Consider the following 16981-nt stretch of genomic DNA (forward strand, 5'->3'; position numbering starts at 1 on the left):
TGAGTCAGTGATGCCATCCAACTATCTCATCCTCTGACATCCCCTTCTCCACCTGCCTTCAATCTTTCCAAACATCAGGGTATTTTCAAATGAGTCAGTTCTTCTCATCAGGTGGCCAAAGTATTGGAGTTTCAGCTTCAACATCAGTCCTTCCAATGAACACCCAGGACTGATCTCCTTTAGGATGGACTGGTTGGATCTCCTTACAGTCCAATGGGCTCCCAAGAGTCTTCTCCAACATCACAGTTCAAAAGCATCAATTCTTCAGTGCTCAGCTTTCTTTATAGTTCAACTCTCACATCCATACATGACTACTGGAAAAACCATAGCCTTGATTAGATGGACCTTTGGATTTAATATTTAAAGACAAATGTCAAATCTCATTAATTAGCAGTAATAGTGAGCACGCATGCTTATGTGCATGCTAAGTTGCTTCAGTCATGTCTAACTTGCTCCTCTGTCCATGGTATAAGTTAGTTTAACTCAAATGATTTGCTTAGGTGAAGGTACATGATACTTAATTTAGAGTTAGTCTTTGTTACAAATAAGGTATAACAAATCTACAAATCCTGGTCAATAAGTTTTTGCAGGATGACTGAAATTGAATCTTTGGAGAAAGGTGAAAATTTTGTTTTATCCTAACTTTGAATACTATATGGACTTTAGTCTCAAGACTTATAAGACCTTGAATATATATTAGAAAAAAAGTGTTTAGAAATTCACTATTGATAATTTTAATGTATTAATACATTTAACACTTACATAGTTTTGTCTATAAAAACTCAACTTCCATACTATATCAAATTGCTTTTGGGGAGATAATCTAAATCCTGGAATCACCTGCAAAAGCTGAGTTTGACTTTTTCCATTGAGAGGCACCATGTATTTTAAGTAGATTCTCATGTTGAGAGTTCTACAGAATCAGATAATGTGACAATTTAAGGAAAATCATACACCTGGCTCTATGAGACATGGTAAGTCAGGCATTTCTTCTTCTGAGACAATAATAATAACCTTTGGAAAATATTTCACTAATCCATGGAAAACAGTAGAATCTATTGAAAAAGCTACAATTGGCGAACCCAACAAGAACTTCTAAGCTTCCTTTTTGGTAGAACCTAGGAAACCTGGGAAGGTCTCTGCTAGTTACAGAGAAGAGCAATCAGTGGACAACACATGGTCCCTTCAGTAGGAATTATCAGTGTCTGAAAATCAAATTTGGGATATTTGGAAAGATCAACAAATTTGGAAAACTCAGCAATGGCCACAGGACTGGAAAATGTAAGTTTTCATTCCAATCCGAGAGACAGACAATGCCAAAGAATGCTCAAACTGCCACACAATAGCACTCATCTCAGTTCAGTTCAGTTCAGTCATGTCCGACTCTTTGCAACACATGAATCGCAGCACGCCAGGCCTCCCTGTCCATCACCAACTCCCGGAGTCCACACAAACCCATGCCCATCAAGTCGATGATGCCATCCAACATCTCATCCTCTGTCATCCCCTTCTCCTCCTGCCCTCAATCTTTCCCAGCATCAGGGTCTTTTCAAATGAGTCAGCTCTTCACATCAAGTGGCCAAGTATTGGAATTTCAGCTTCAACATCAGTCCTTCCAATGAACACCCAGGACTGATCTCCCCTAGGATGGACTGGTTGGATCTCCTTGCAGTCCAAGGGACTCTCAAGAGTCTTCTCCAACACCACAGTTCAAAAGCATCAATTCTTCGGCACTCAGCTTTCTTTAGAGTCCAACTCTCACATCCATACATGACCACTGGAAAAACCATAGCCTTGACTAGATGGACCTTTGTTGGCAAAGTAATGTCTCTGCTTTTTAATATGCTATCTAGGTTGGTCATAGCTTTCCTTCCAAGGAGTAAGCGTCTTTTAATTTCATGGCTGCAATCACCATCTGCAGTGATTTTGGAGCCCAGAAAAATAAAGTCAGCCACTGTTTCCACTGTTTGCCCATCTATCTGCAATGAAGTGATGGGACTGGATGCCATGATCTTAGTTTTCTGAATGTTGAGCTTTAAGCCAACTTTTTCATTCTCCTCTTTCGATTTCATCAAGAGGGTCTTTAGTTCTTCTTCAGTTTCTGCCATAAGGGTGGTGTCATCTGCATATTAAAAAGCAGAGACATTACTGTGCCAAAAAAGGTCCATCTAGTCAAAGCTATGGTTTTTCCAGTAGTCATGTATGGCTGTGAGAGTTGGTCTATAGAGAAAGCTGAGCACTGAAGAATTGATGCTTTTGATTTGTGGTGTTGGAGAAGACTCTTGAGAGTCCCTTGGACAGCAAGGAGATCCAACCAGTCCATCCTAAAGGAGATCAGTCCTGGGTGTTCATTGGAAGGACTGATGTTGAAGCTGAAGCTCCAATACTTTGGCCACCTGATGAGAAGAACTGACTCATTTGAAAGACCCTGATGCTGGGTAAGATTGAAGGTGGGAGGAGAAGGGGACAACAGAGAGTGAGATGATTGGATGGCATCACTGACTCAATGGACATGAGTTTGAGTAAGTTTCAGGAGTTGCTGATAGACAGGGAAGCCTGGTGTGCTGCACTCCATGGGGTCCCAAAGAGTCAGATGTGACTGAAGTGAACTGAACTGAACTGGAAATCATGTGCAACATGGGCAGACAGCCCATTAAATAGCATGTGAGCTCATTGGGGAAGATAGGGGGTGAGTGGCAGTATCATCATTATGAGAAATCAACATTTTCCAGAGAATTTGCTAACGGGAGGAGGGCGGTATAGTTAGCAACAGGTTTTTGACTGATAGTCACAAAAATTTGGAAACCTTAAAATTAAGTCATAGGTCATTTGTCGACCTTAGATAGCCCTTTCTGTTCATTGTTCTAACAATGATTCTTGTAAATGTGGAAGCAACAGACAATTGGTTGATGGAAATTTTCTTCAGCTTTTGAGATGGGGCTCAAATGACTAACTCTTTCTATTTCAGGAGTTCCTCTCCTAGATGAGGTTTACCGAAATGTATGAATGATTTCCAAAATAGCCCAGGTTGGGAATGGAAGTAAGTTGAATTAGTGAAGTTCAACTTTTCGAACTGTTTTAAGGATGTTACATTGCAATTCATTATTATTCAGAAAAAGGAAAAGAAAAATCCTTAAAATGTCTGTTTGAAATGAAAGACTATCAGAAGTTGTTAAAAATAAAATAAGCTACATACAGGGTCAGTTTATCTTAAATTTAGAGTATTTCAAGTTTCCAGGGAAACAGAACATATAGAAATTAAAAGCAGATGTTCTTAAATTGATGCTTTGGGAAAGCCCCACAAGGCTTAATCCTCTGCTGGGTAATGTTGCTTGCCCCAAAACTTCACTTGCCAATTTTTTTTGCAGTGTGAATTTTGACAACTATGATGTTCCCAGAGCAAACATATATATTATTACAAAGTCCTAATACCTTAGTATTACTCTCACAGTGTTGAACAGACTGCATACAATTATCTCACTGCCAAGTCAAAGTAGCATAACTGTGCTTTCTTATACACACACACACACACACACACACACACACAAACCCTGCCAAATATAATACCCTGTAACTTAACATGTAAACCTGTACCACAATTTACTACTAGAGTCACATTGGCTAAGGTAAATAGAAAAATAAAATCTAATATTCTTGACCCTAGTTTCTTTCCTTTATGTTAAAATTATTTCAGCAAAAAGGATGGAAAAGATCCGGGTCAATAAATTCCTTGGATTTTTAATTCTATAGTAAATTTTGAAAGATAATTTGTTGTAGTTTACCACTAAGTCGTGTCTGACTCTTTGAGACCCCATAAACTGCAGCATGCCAGGCCTCCCTGCCCTTCACTATCTCCTGGAGTTTGCTCAGATTCATGTCCATTGAGTCAGTGATGCTATCTAACCACCTCATCCTCTGCCACTCCCTTCTCTTTTAGCCTTCAGTCTTTCCCAGCATCAGGGTTTTTCCAGTGAGTCAGCTTTTCACATCAAGTAGCCGAAATATTGGAGCTTCAGGTCTAGCAAGAATCCTTCTAATGAATGAAAGTGAAAGTGAAAGTCGCTCAGTCAAGTCCCACTCTTTGAATTCTCCAGGCCAGAATACTGGAGTGGGTAGCCTTTCCCTTCTCCAGGGGATCTTCCCAACCCAGGGATCGAACCCAGGTCTCCTACATTGCAGATGGATTCTTTACCAGCTGAGCCACAAAGGAAGCCCTTTTAATGAATAATCAGTGTTAATTTCCTTTAGGATTGACTTATTTATCTCCTTGAATGATAGAGCTGCTAACTAATCAATTCTAATGCTTTCTTGAGACTATCAAGCTTCATTTTCTACAATGCCTGAGCTGCTCCCTGGTTGATACAGTCATGGAGACCTATCAGTTCCTTCTCGCCACAGTGGTAATATTTCACATATGGCAAATATTTTGAAACTCTTAATTTTAGTGTTTAAATACATGACTCTCCTAAGCCTCATTGGTCTGCAAAGTCAAGATCACCAGTTTTCTCAGTACTTGCCTCTGTGAAATCTGCACTTTCTGTCCTATGTACCGCCAGCGCCCATTTATGACACTTCCCTCCTAGACCCCAGGAGATTATTCTGAAGTCTGAGGCCAGAGGCCTACAGCTCTGTTTTTCACAGCCTAGAAGATGGGTAGCTGGCCAGGTGTTGTGAGTTTTAGTTACCACCGTATTTTTCACATTACTTGAGGGAATGTTTCATAGACATGCAAACTGACAGTTTCCCAGCCTTGATGCTATTGACAATTTGGACTTGCTGACACTGTATTGTGAGGAGGTGTCATCTGCATTGTAGAAGATTCACCAGCACCCCGATCTCAATATACCAGATTCCAGTAGCACTGGGGATGGCTAAAACCATCCCCATTGCAGAAGCACAACTGTAAACAAAGTGTAAATGAAAGGGACTTTGCAGAAGAGTTATGTTTAGAAGAAATATCTGATGGCACTAGAAGAGGCTTGAAAAGAGAAGAGGTCATGTAACAGAGACACATAGTTACCAGTTGGGAAATTGTGAGTTGTCTTTGACTTCACTTCAGGAAGTGTTTATTAAGTTGGTGCTATGTGCTAAACACAGTGCTGTAGATATTTAGACCGGTGATGCATTTAAATTGTTTGCAGTCTGGTAGTGGAAGTAGAAAAGGAAACAATTATAGCCATGTATGAATTGCAGAAGGGGAACTTAAACCAGTTGATTCAAAGAGGAAGAGAGAAAAGCCAAGAAAGGCTTTCTAAAAGATTGACCTCTGTGTGTGTTGAAGGTCAAAGAAGAGTCAATCACGTTGGAAGGGTGTGGGAAGTTTATTGTTCTTATAAACAGCAGGTGCAGTGTACTTATAGGAAATAGAAAGTACAGAAATGTGTAGTGGGTGTTTGTGTGTTCGTGCATTCATGTGGGCACAAGTGAGAGAGAAAGCAAGAGACTGACAGATAAAGACAGACGGGTGGAGAGGGCAAGAATGTGAGACAGGTACACTTAGGAAAATGTAAGTAATTCTGCCTTGCTTGAGCAAAGATATTTAATGGAAGAGAAATAAAGAGAATAATCTGGAGAAGAGGTCAGGGGAAAAAATACGATGGACCTGGGAAAATACTATAGTTTAGGTTTTATCTGCAAGGACATAGGAAAGATTGTGAGCTGAAGGGTGATGTTTCAGAAATGTAATTCTGGAAGCAGTGAAGAAAAGGTATTGGAGTAGGGGATTGGCCAGAGGCGGAAAACTTGAAGCCTGTTGTAGCTTTCCACATAAGGTAACACAGAGAATTTGAGAAGTGGTGAAAAAAAAGTAGAGGATATTTCAACAATTTCCCCACCCTCCAAATCTCAACCAAGTGACAAGAAAGAAGAAGAGAATGTGTATTAGATAGCTGAGCTTACACAGAGTACAGAGAAAAGAGCTGTGCTGAGGAATGAAGAAGAAAAACTACTGGGGTGATCACAGGTCTCCTGCTTAAGTGATTAGTAGCACAGTAGACTCATATATCAAGGGAGAAAAAGAAAGAAAAGAAATGAAAAATAATTGTGTGTATTGGGAACGATGAGAAATTCAATATGGGCTATACTAACATTAAACTGCTTAAGGGATATTTAAGTAGAAATGTATAATAGGTGGTAGGATACATGGTTGGAGAATTCAGCAAAGAGATCTTGGAGATTTATAAATCATTAGGGAATAAATGATCATGGAAACCAGGGTTATAAAGTGTATTACTTTGGAAAAAAGTGACAGCAGAACAAAGATGGAAAGACATCACCCAACTAGGAAGTAAAGCAGAGCCAAGAATTGTGTATCCCAGTCTGGAGTCTGAATCACTTTACAGTTGACTGACTCTAACTCTCAACACCTACCTGCAACTCGTTCTTAGAAATTACAGCTAAAATATCATGCTTGTGGGGCCTTTCTTCGATTCTCTAACAGAACTGATAGTACTTCTGGGGCTCCACTGTCCCCTCTATATACCTTTATCGTAGAATTCAACATGCTCACTTGCATTTTGTTTTACACTGGATATTGTTACGTGTGGAAGGAAAAAAACCTTGTCATGATTATCTTGTATTTCCTGCACACAACAGAATAACTGCAGGTACTATGCATTCAATAACATTTTGCTGAAAGAAAGGTAAATAATAAAAGTGGGTCAATAACAGGTTACCCATTGAACCAAGAGGAATACATATTTAAAAAGCTCATTCTATTTGCCATGACTTAAAATTTTTACTAGACTTAAAATATTTTATACTCATGATATTTTAAAATTATATACCAAGCCACCAAATTTTTCACCCCATATTCTCATCTTTCAGTTTAATGTTGCTAGCACTTCTCCCATTAAAACCAAACTACATATTTCAGTAGAGAGACAATTTTGAAAGATTCATATAAAAGTAAATAAGCCCTAATTGGATTTCTCCATCTTTTACAACTGAAATTCTAAAAGCAAAACAAATAACATCCAATTTCTCTTACAGTTAATGTTTGTAATAAGGTCATTATCTTCTAATTTAGAATTATGTGTCATACTAATTCAATCTACTGTTTGTTGGTGATATGTGTTTTATTGTGAAAATTTAAAAAGGTGGGCCAATGTACTCCATAACAGGAAACACAAAAGCATAGACTTTTAACTCATTTTAGGAGTATTATCCAAATCAGTATAGATCTTACTTCTTAAATTATATTAGAAATGGATATATATATATATATGTATATATAGATATAGATATAGATATGTTTGTGCATCTGCTTGTGTGTTTGTTGAATATGCATTGCGGTTGGGAATAACGTCTTAAATATAGCCTACTTATTATTCCTTTCTCTGGGCATAACCCGACTCTATCACTCTGGAGCACTCATCTTGTAATTTGTAGGATATTAAAATGTTAATGTAAGTGGTCTTTAATACCGGGAAACCCATATAAGTAAGAACCCTGAGTTCTAGCAAATTCCTTACCAGTATGTCATTTGCTTTGTAAGATTTCCTCCTACTATATGAGTTGAGTTGTGCCAGAAGAAGATTAAGTTTAGTACAATGCTAAGTTGCCTAGGTGAGGGAAGTCTTATCTTATTAAAAAACAAAAAAAGATAAAGGAAGAAGGCACACACACTAATCATGGTTTGAGGCGATGAAATTCCTGAGCTTACCAGTGGTAGATGATCCAAGACTCATTTGTAGAATGTGGTCTTGAAACCATTTAACCTCCATATCTAAACAAAGGGAGAAGGGGAAAAATTCAAGTAAGATGAAATGTCTGGCACACCTCTGCTATCATAAGATGTGTTTTCAGTGAGATTTACTACATAATTGTAACTACTGCTCATAGTCATATTCTAAAAGCAGACACTTTAGTGCATACAGTATATAAACTGTCTACAGACTACTGGTGTAGAAAGCAGTATCACATTCTCTCAATGAACTGAAATGGCAGCAAACAAAATCACAACTAGATGGAGCATGATGGCTGTGTACTGTGCATGAAGATAATGCTGGGCACGTGCTTCCAGTTTTGTTTTGTTTTTTTTTCCTAGTTGTGGTGAAAGATTTGAATTGACTCATCTGCATTTTCTCACCCAGTCTGCTTTGTGAGCAGGAATGCATATTTTGGGGACAGCTGGCTGAGACTGGCTGGTGGTAAAGTCTGTGGCCATGGAACAGAGGAATTCAAACCACCCAAACCCACAATCTTGGCCTCATAGTACTGTGCTCCAACCAACCAACCAATCTAACTGGCAGCAGCTGTAGCACTCTGTGCTGCACACTTTTTGAGAGCATTTCAAAGTGGCCCATCAGACACCAACTGGGCACAGACAAATTCTTGTTTATTTGCATTGAGGCCAAAGAAAGCTGCACATAGTGGTTTGGCTTTTCTTAAACATCCATCAGAATTGTCTGTCATTTCCCATGTTTATGGCTAAATGAGGCTCAAGACATCAGGCCCCACTTCTGACATGAGGTTTTTATCAGTGGAAAAATGGAAGCAGATGATTCCATCATCTTTTAAAGTAGTGACATGGGGTGATGCTGACATCATGTGAAACCTGTGTTGAAATCACCTAACTACCCACCAACCATTTGGTGTTAAAAAATTAATGCTTTAGAACTTTACATAAGCTTTTCTTAAAGCACTGATTCTAAAATATTGATGAAAACCTTTCCTCTTATAAAGTGCTTTACCTTGGTTTCTCAAAAATCTTATCCTCATGTGCTTCTCATAAAACAGGCTGAAGGTGAAAACAAGGACTAAACTGCCTTAAAACAGAGATTCTCAGCCTCGCGTACACACTGGGAACTTTAAAAATTATTGATGTCTGCTCCAAGTGTTTTTGGGTCTGGGTCCAGGGAGTTCAAAAACTCACCAGGTGACTCTAAAGCTCCATCCTGTTGTAGACTGCTGCTTTAAAATTTAGGGGCAAGAGGAATAAAGAGCACAGTATTTTACATAGTATTTTGTATTTGGCATGAATGCCCATGAATTAACTCATTAACATCATTTCTGTATGTATATGTTATATGAAATTGTATCAGTCCTATAATCTAAGCTGGATTTTTTTAAACATTTTTTTTTCCCTTGGAGAAAAAGCTTCAGTGTTCACTAAATAAATGCAAACGCTTATGAATGGCCATACGTTTTAGACCTGTGACTCAACTGCGATCCAAATATTATAAGCATGATTCTAAATATTGTCTTTCAGTTCTGTTCAGTCGCTCAATCATGTCTGACTCTTTGTGACCCCACAGACTGCAGCATACCAGGCTTCCCTGTTCATTGCCAACTCCCGGAGCTTGCTCAAACTCATGTCCACCGAGTCGGTGACGCCCTCTAACCATCTTATCCTCGGTTGCCCCCTTCTCCTCCTGCCTTCAATCTTTCCCAGCATCAGGGTATTTTTGAATGAGTCAGTTCTATGCATCAGGTGCCCAAAGTATTGGAGTTCAGCTTCAACATCAGTCCTTCCAAGGAATATTCAGGACTGATTTTACTTAGGATTGATTGGTTTGACCTCCTTGCTGGCCAAGGGACTCTCAAGAGTCTTCTCCAACACCACAGTTCAAAAACATCAATTCTTTGGTGCTCAGCTCTTTGATGGTCCAATTCTCACATCCATACATGACTACTGAAAAAAACATGGCTTTGACTATATGGACCTTTGTCTTTAGAATAGTACATTGTCAGTGTCTTCCTGCTACTTGTTTATTAAAGAGGGTAAGTGAACTGAGTTTTCTGGGTATAACTTGATATTCAATTGTCAGCATTATTCACTAGGCAGGTTGGTAGTTATGACTTGTCAGAAAGGTAGGAAAGTTTATCCAACATTTTTAAAAGATTTGATAATTTTCACGAGAAAGAGCCATCAAAATATCATGCTGATAGACATTACCATATGTAAAATAAGTAGCTAGTGGGAAGTTTCTGTGTGGCACAGGGAGCTCAGTCCAGTGCTCTGTAACAACCTAGAGGGGTGGGGTAGGGTAGTGGGTGGGAAGGAGGTTTGCGAGGAGAGGATATATGTATAGTTATGGTTGATTCATGTTGTTGTATGGCAGAAACAAACACAGCATTGTAAAGCAAGTATCTTCCAATTAATCTTTTTAAAAAAATGCCGTGTTGATATTTTAAGGATGGCATTCTTGAGTAATGGTGATGTCATTGAGTAATGATGATGCCCCAGAATGCATGAGAATTTAGTGTTCTTGCTCTTACCTTTTATTTTAATTAATTGAGACTTGGGAAAATTGAATAATTTGTGTGGATTACACAGATAATTTATAGCCAAAGTAGGTTTAAATTCCATGTCTGCCTAGCTCCAAAACTAAATTCTGAAATCAAATCCCTGAGATATGATTGGTGTAGAATACTAATTTGTGTTCTAGTGATAGAATATTAAGAATATAAATTTTAAGGAGGCTTTGGTTCAATTTCCTACTTTTCTCTTTAATGGGTAAATTCTCAAATGCATTTCTACTCAAATGCATTTGAGTAGAAATATTTAGTTAAAAAGTAATGCTTGACAATGCTTTCTGTATTTTAGTTCCTACATAACTTTTCAAAATCTGAAATTGAGGCTATACTAGTAAATGTTTACTCAAGTAGCAAAAGATTAAAATATTTGACCCTGTCTTATTGGCATAAATCTCTAAACAGAAAGCACAGCAGTAGTAAGAAGAGCTATCATCTGCAAGGTGATTTCCAGTTTACAGAGTGCTTTTGCACAGGTACTTTTGTAATTTACTGAGAACTTTTTTAAAAAGCACAAAAACATAAGAAAAGACACTTGAAATTCAATTATGTCATTTTTTCATTTCATAGTATTTACCTTATGAAGTACTTCTTTGAAATTTTGCTTAGAAATTTCAAGAGGTGTTTGCAAATTCAAGTGGTGCAAAAGAATAAACAGGTAGAAGTCTCCCTCTAACCCAGATCCTCCATATCCGAGTTCCAAGAACTTGCCTATTATGTCATAAGTAGCAGGCAAAAGAGTGAGGAATTAAAACATGATTTTCTCACCAGGAATCCTATACTCTTTTTACTATGTTGTATCTGCATACATGCACTCTCAGTCATGTCTGACTCTTTGAGACTCCATGGATTGTAGCCTGTCAGGTTCCTCTGGATTTCCCAGGCAAGAATACTGGAGTAGGTTGGCATTTACTTCTCCAGGGCATCTGCCTGACCCAGGGATTGAAGCAGAATCTCTTGCTTCTCCTGCATTGGCAGGGAGATTCTGTGCCACCTGGACTCTGTCATTTCATAACAGAGTTAACTTTAGCTAGCTATTGAAATTCTGTAGGTTTTGGTATTCCTATTTTTTTACATGGGGGATTTAATAGCTCTTGATGCATAGGAATGTTATTAGAATCAAATGGGATTAATACAGGTTAATGCTCAGAACAGTGCCTGACTGGTCAGAGATGAGCAAGCCTGCAGTCATTGTTGGTTTCATTATTGCATCATCTATCTCCAGTGATTTCAGCACTTCAGAGAATGCAAATACTGTCCCATGATTAGAAACAGCTGAATCTGTAGATCATATGTTCTATGAACTTGTATGGCATCTTCAAATATTTAGGCCTTTCAAATTTGGCCACAGACTGTCAATATATACATGTCATTGGTGACTTTATGGTCCAGTGAAGTTACTGGGATACTCAATCCTCTAGACTGTATATGTATTTGTGGTGGGATATAATAGTAGGTATAATTACATCCCACAAGCAAATCACTTTTAGATAAACCAGGCAAAAATCTGAGGATGTATGAGTTCTTCTTCTGCTGTATCTTGGTTGATCTTTTCTAAACAAAATCAATAGATCACAAATTAAGTAAGCACTATAGGTCTACTATTAGTAGTAGACTTACTTTGTATCACAAAATGGCCACATCATTTGACACAATTCGCAGCTTCTGCACAATAGAATCAAATGGATTTGATTCTTATGTTACACATGCATATGTTCAAGTGTGGACATGTTTAGTTACTCCAGGAAATTAGAGTCCATCAAATTTTCAGTGTTCTCACTCATCATGAGAAAATGTTCTGAAAAGTCTTATTTGGCAAGTTCAGTGGACATCACTGAAACACTCAAACTATAAAAATATTTTATTTCCAATTAAAAGAAGCTATAATATCTTGTGTTTGTGTGTGTGTGTGTGTGTGTTAGTTGTGTCCGACTCTTTGCGACCCCAAGGCCTATAGCCCTCCAGTCTCCTCTGTTCATAACCATTGACATTTCCAGTTTTCCAAGATCTTCTACAAGTTTTCCACTTAACAGTTATTTAGCAATCTGTTTTGCAATTCTCTAAGTACCTTGAGAGCTTGACCTCACTTAAAGGGTAGATGATTATCAACAGAAATACTAAGATTGTAATGCTCTCTTCCCAATGTTTGTTTTATGTTTCTCAGCATGTAGAAAATTGTACTTAGAAGGGAACTGAAGCAATCAAAACGAGAGCCAATATACCTTCTTTTTCCCCTTCCTGGATCACAGCCTTGTCATGGTGAAGGGGCTTGTATAACTCAATGGAGCTGTGAGCCATGCTGTGCAGAGCTACCCAAGATGGATGGGTCATAGTGAAGAGTTCTGACAAAACATGGTCCACTGGAGAAGGGAATAGCAAACCACTCCAGTATTCTTGCCCAGGAACCCGATGAACAGTATGAAAAGGCAAAAAGATATGACACTGGAAGATGAGCCCAAGTAAGAATGTATCCAGTATGCTACTGGACAAGAGCAGAGATTGCTCCAGAAAGAATGAAGCTGCTGGGCCAAAGTGGAAATGACTCTCAGTTGTGGATGTGTCTGGCTGGTGGTGAAAATAAAAGTCCGATGCTGTAAAGAATAATATTGTATAGGAAATTGGAGTTTAGTCCGTGAATCAAGGTAAATTGGATGTGGTCAAACAGGAGATGGCAAGAGTGAGCATCGACATCTTAGGAATCAGATGAATGAAATAGACAGTGAACTAAATAAATCAGTGAACTAAAATAGACAGGAATGCAAGAATTTAATTCAGATGACCGCTATATCTTCTCCTGTGGGCAAGAGTCCCTCAGAAGTAATGGAGCAGCCCTCACAGTCAACAAGAGTCTGAAATGCAGTACTTATGTACAACCTCAAAAACAATAGAATGATCTTGGTTCATTTCCAGGGCAAACCATTCAATATTACAGTAATCCAAGTATATACCCCAACCACTGATGATGAAGAAGTTGAAGTTAACCAGTTGAATGAAGACCTACAAGACCTTCTAGGACTAACAACAACAACAAAAAAGATGGAAAATTATTAAAGAGATGGGAATGTCAGACCACCTTACCTCTCTCCTTAGAAACCTATATGTGGCTCAAGAAGCAACATTTAGAACTGGACATGGGACAACAGACTGGTTCAAAATTGGGAAAGCACAACAGGGCTGTATATTGTCACCCTGCTTATTTAACTTGTATGCAGAGTACATCATGTGAAATGCTGGGCTGAATGACTCACTATCTAGAATTAAGATTGATGGGAAAAATAGCAACAACATCAGATATGCAGTTGATAGCACTCTAATGGCAGACAGTGAAGAGGAACTAAACATCCTCTTGATGAGGGTGAAAGAGGAGAGTGAAAAAACTGGCTTGAAACTCAACATTCAAAAAACTAAGATTATGACATCTGATCCCATCATTTCATGGCAAATAGAAAGGAGAAAAGTGGAAGCAATGACAGATTTTATTGTCTTGGGCTCCAGAATTACTGTGGATGGTGACTGCAGCCATGAAATTAAAAGACACTTGCTTCTTGCAAGAAAAGCCATGAGAAACTTAGCATATTAAAAAGCAGAGCTATCACTTTGCCGACAAAGGTCCGTATAATCAAAGCTATAGTTTTTCCATTAATCATGTACGAATGTGAGAGTTGGACCATAAAGAAGGTTAAGCACCAAAGAAGAGTTGCTTTTGAACTGTGGTGCTGGAGAAGACTCTTGAGAGACCCTTGGACTGCAAGGAGATCAAACCAGTCAATCATAAAGGAAATAAACCCTGAACATTCGTTGGAAGGACTGATGTTGAAGCTGAAGCTCCAATACTTTGACCATCCAATGCAAAGACCCAACTCATTGGAAAAGGCCCTGATGCTGGGAAAAATTGAGGGTAGGAGGAGAAGGGGGCATCAAAGAATGAGATGGTTAGATAGCATCACTGACACAATGAACATAACTTTGAGGAAACTCCAGGAGATAGTGAGGCACAGAGGAGCCTGGCATGCTGCAGTCCATGGGGTCACAAATAGCTAGACACGACTTAGTGACTGAACAACAAGTACTTTCTTTCTACTATTCTTTAATGCTAAGCTATCTAAATAGATCCAGGCACCATGGGAGCAGTTATGTGTTTTGAGTCCATAATCACTGTCCTAGGGATTTACCCTACAAATAGTTCACACAAGAAAAATGCTTGAGGGAAGATGATGCAATCCACATTATACACAATAAAATTTAAGAAAATACAAAAAATGAAATTAATGTAGTTGTTTATTAATAAAGGGATGTTGAAATAAATTGTGGAACATTAACTGGATGCAATTCTAGTCCTGGTTATACCATAACCACTTAAACTACTATGAATGCATTTTAAAATTCCACCAAAATATATGTATCATGAAATAACTACACAAAGATTAACTTTCTAGACCTAAGGCTATTGCTTCCAGTGTTGTCCAGGTCAGTTGTTTCTGCAGAAGTGCTTCATGAAACCCCATAGTCTAAAGGAGAGGCCTATCGTCTTATTCTTTATATGTCCTCATTGTATGGCAGAACAGAACTAAACAAACTGAATGGAAATGGGACATCCCTGTGGATTTGGGGAAGCATGTCCTGTGCGTCTCATAGTGTTTTGCCCTTGGGGAAGTGGGGAGAAGGGATTGCTGCTGTCACAGTAATTGCTTTCGTGGTTGGAGGGGGACTCTCACTGACCTCCCCACCCCTCCCAGCCCCTCCCTCCCCATGGAGAGCATCCCCCCTCACAGCTGTCTGCAAGGTTAGAAAACATGGCTTTTGTAGTAAATAAATGTGGCTTCCATGTGAATGCTGTATAATGAATATGGAGAAAACGTGAGGCTGTAAACAATGTTTTTTGTCTTATTTATCCACTGTCTTGCCTGGATTGTGTACTTAGTTGTTTGAATCAAACCCTTGATATTTAACACGAAAGCAGCTGGGCATCAAATGAGCTCCTGCTTCTCACTACAGTCCTCTAAAACCATCCTGACTTTTCTCCAGCTCCCTGCTCTTGTATGAGACTCAAAGCCATTCCTAGGTCAGATTCTCCTAAACACGCTTTCGAGTCAACAAAGGAATTTTGTTTGAATCCAGGCTACAGGACATGAAATAAGTGTTTCTGAAAGAACGTTCTCTTCCTTCTTGTTTTGGTTCAATGCATCCTGCACTTTAACTCATGTCTTTGGTTCCAGGATTTGGCACCGCCTCTCACAGTGTTAAGCATCTGGGCTTTTAGGCTTTTCAGAATGCTGTATACTTTAGGAAGGTCAGCACTTTGTAACAATTTTCCAAAGAAAACAGTCTTTGTTGCCATAACCTTCTTGTATAACCAAGTTCACAGAGCCTGGAAGCATTTTGTAATTGTATTGAAACAGCAATAACTGCCCTGGGGGACCACCCAAGGGACAGGGATAAATTGGTTGCCTCCATTAAGTGATCTTTAAGCATCAAATTTTAGTAGAAATGTTGGGGAGTAAGCGATCACTTAAAAAAGAGGTTGCCTGAGGTCTGAGAGTGCAAGATGGCCTATATTTAATAACTGCAAGGTCATTGCATGAAATCAGTAAGAGGAACCAGAGAGAAGTGGGTATCTTATTTCCATACTGACTGTGCTCTGATGGCTTGTGATGTCAGCAGACCTTCAAAATGAAATGATTGCCTTTAAAATATCATATCATCTCGTTAATGAGAAAAGAGATCAAAGAATTTACTCCAATATCCAGTCATGACACTATAATTTAAAAGTGCTTTGCAATGATTCCCATTCCAAGACCTCAAATTCTTTTTCTTAATTAATTTCATTCATAGAAACCTCTCTAAGGGCCAAAGATTTTTATGGCTCTTTTTGCAGAGAAGTCAGGTTACATGCAAGGAATTCTCAATTAGGCACGCCAATACTGGAGGAGCTCAAGAGTGAAGATTATCCCAAATAGTGGATAATCCAAAAATCCTCTCTGTTAGCCTTCCGAAGGTATGGCATTATTTGTTGCTGTTGTTTTGCTGCTGTTGTTGGAATTTTTGTTTGTTTACTTTCTTATGCATATATATATATATATATATATATATATATACACACACACACACATATATATATATATTTGCAATAAGAAAGAGCAGTGCACTAACAGAAGGGACCACGATGCCAAATTGGCCAAATGCCAGTTGAGAAGGTGACTCAGGAACATCCTGAATGACAACAGAAGGGGGCCCTGATATAAGGCATGCAGTAGATTGAAGGGGAAAAAATGCACATAAACCTCAGGTTTGTGTTGTCAGAGAGAAAAAGAATTCTTCTCATTGCTTCTCCACTAAGGTAATAACCTGGGTATTAATTTATCTTAGGTAAAATGAAAAGGAAATTGAGTTGAAATGAATATGAACTTGAATCGCAAATTTGAAAAGCTGAATTAAAAAAAGAAAAACTCCTCTAAAATATATAGACTTAGACATTTTTTGGCCAGGAAAAACCTGATTGAACTTATTATTCAGGGAATTGTTTTCACAGATGTTAAGTGGTATCAGCAGCTAATTGGGGCTTCCCAGTTCACGCTAGTGGTAAAGAATCCACCTGCCAATGCAGGAGACACAAGAGACATGGGTTCAATCCCTGGGTTGGAGCATCCCCTGGAGGAGGGCATGGCAACTCTCTCTGGAGAATCCCATGGACAGAGAGCCTGGCAGGCTACAGTCCAGAGGGCTA

This window comes from Giraffa tippelskirchi, chromosome 8 (genome assembly GCF_054371585.1).
Source record: "Giraffa tippelskirchi isolate mGirTip1 chromosome 8, T2T-mGirTip1v1.2.pri, whole genome shotgun sequence".
Taxonomy (NCBI): Eukaryota; Metazoa; Chordata; class Mammalia; order Artiodactyla; family Giraffidae; genus Giraffa; species Giraffa tippelskirchi.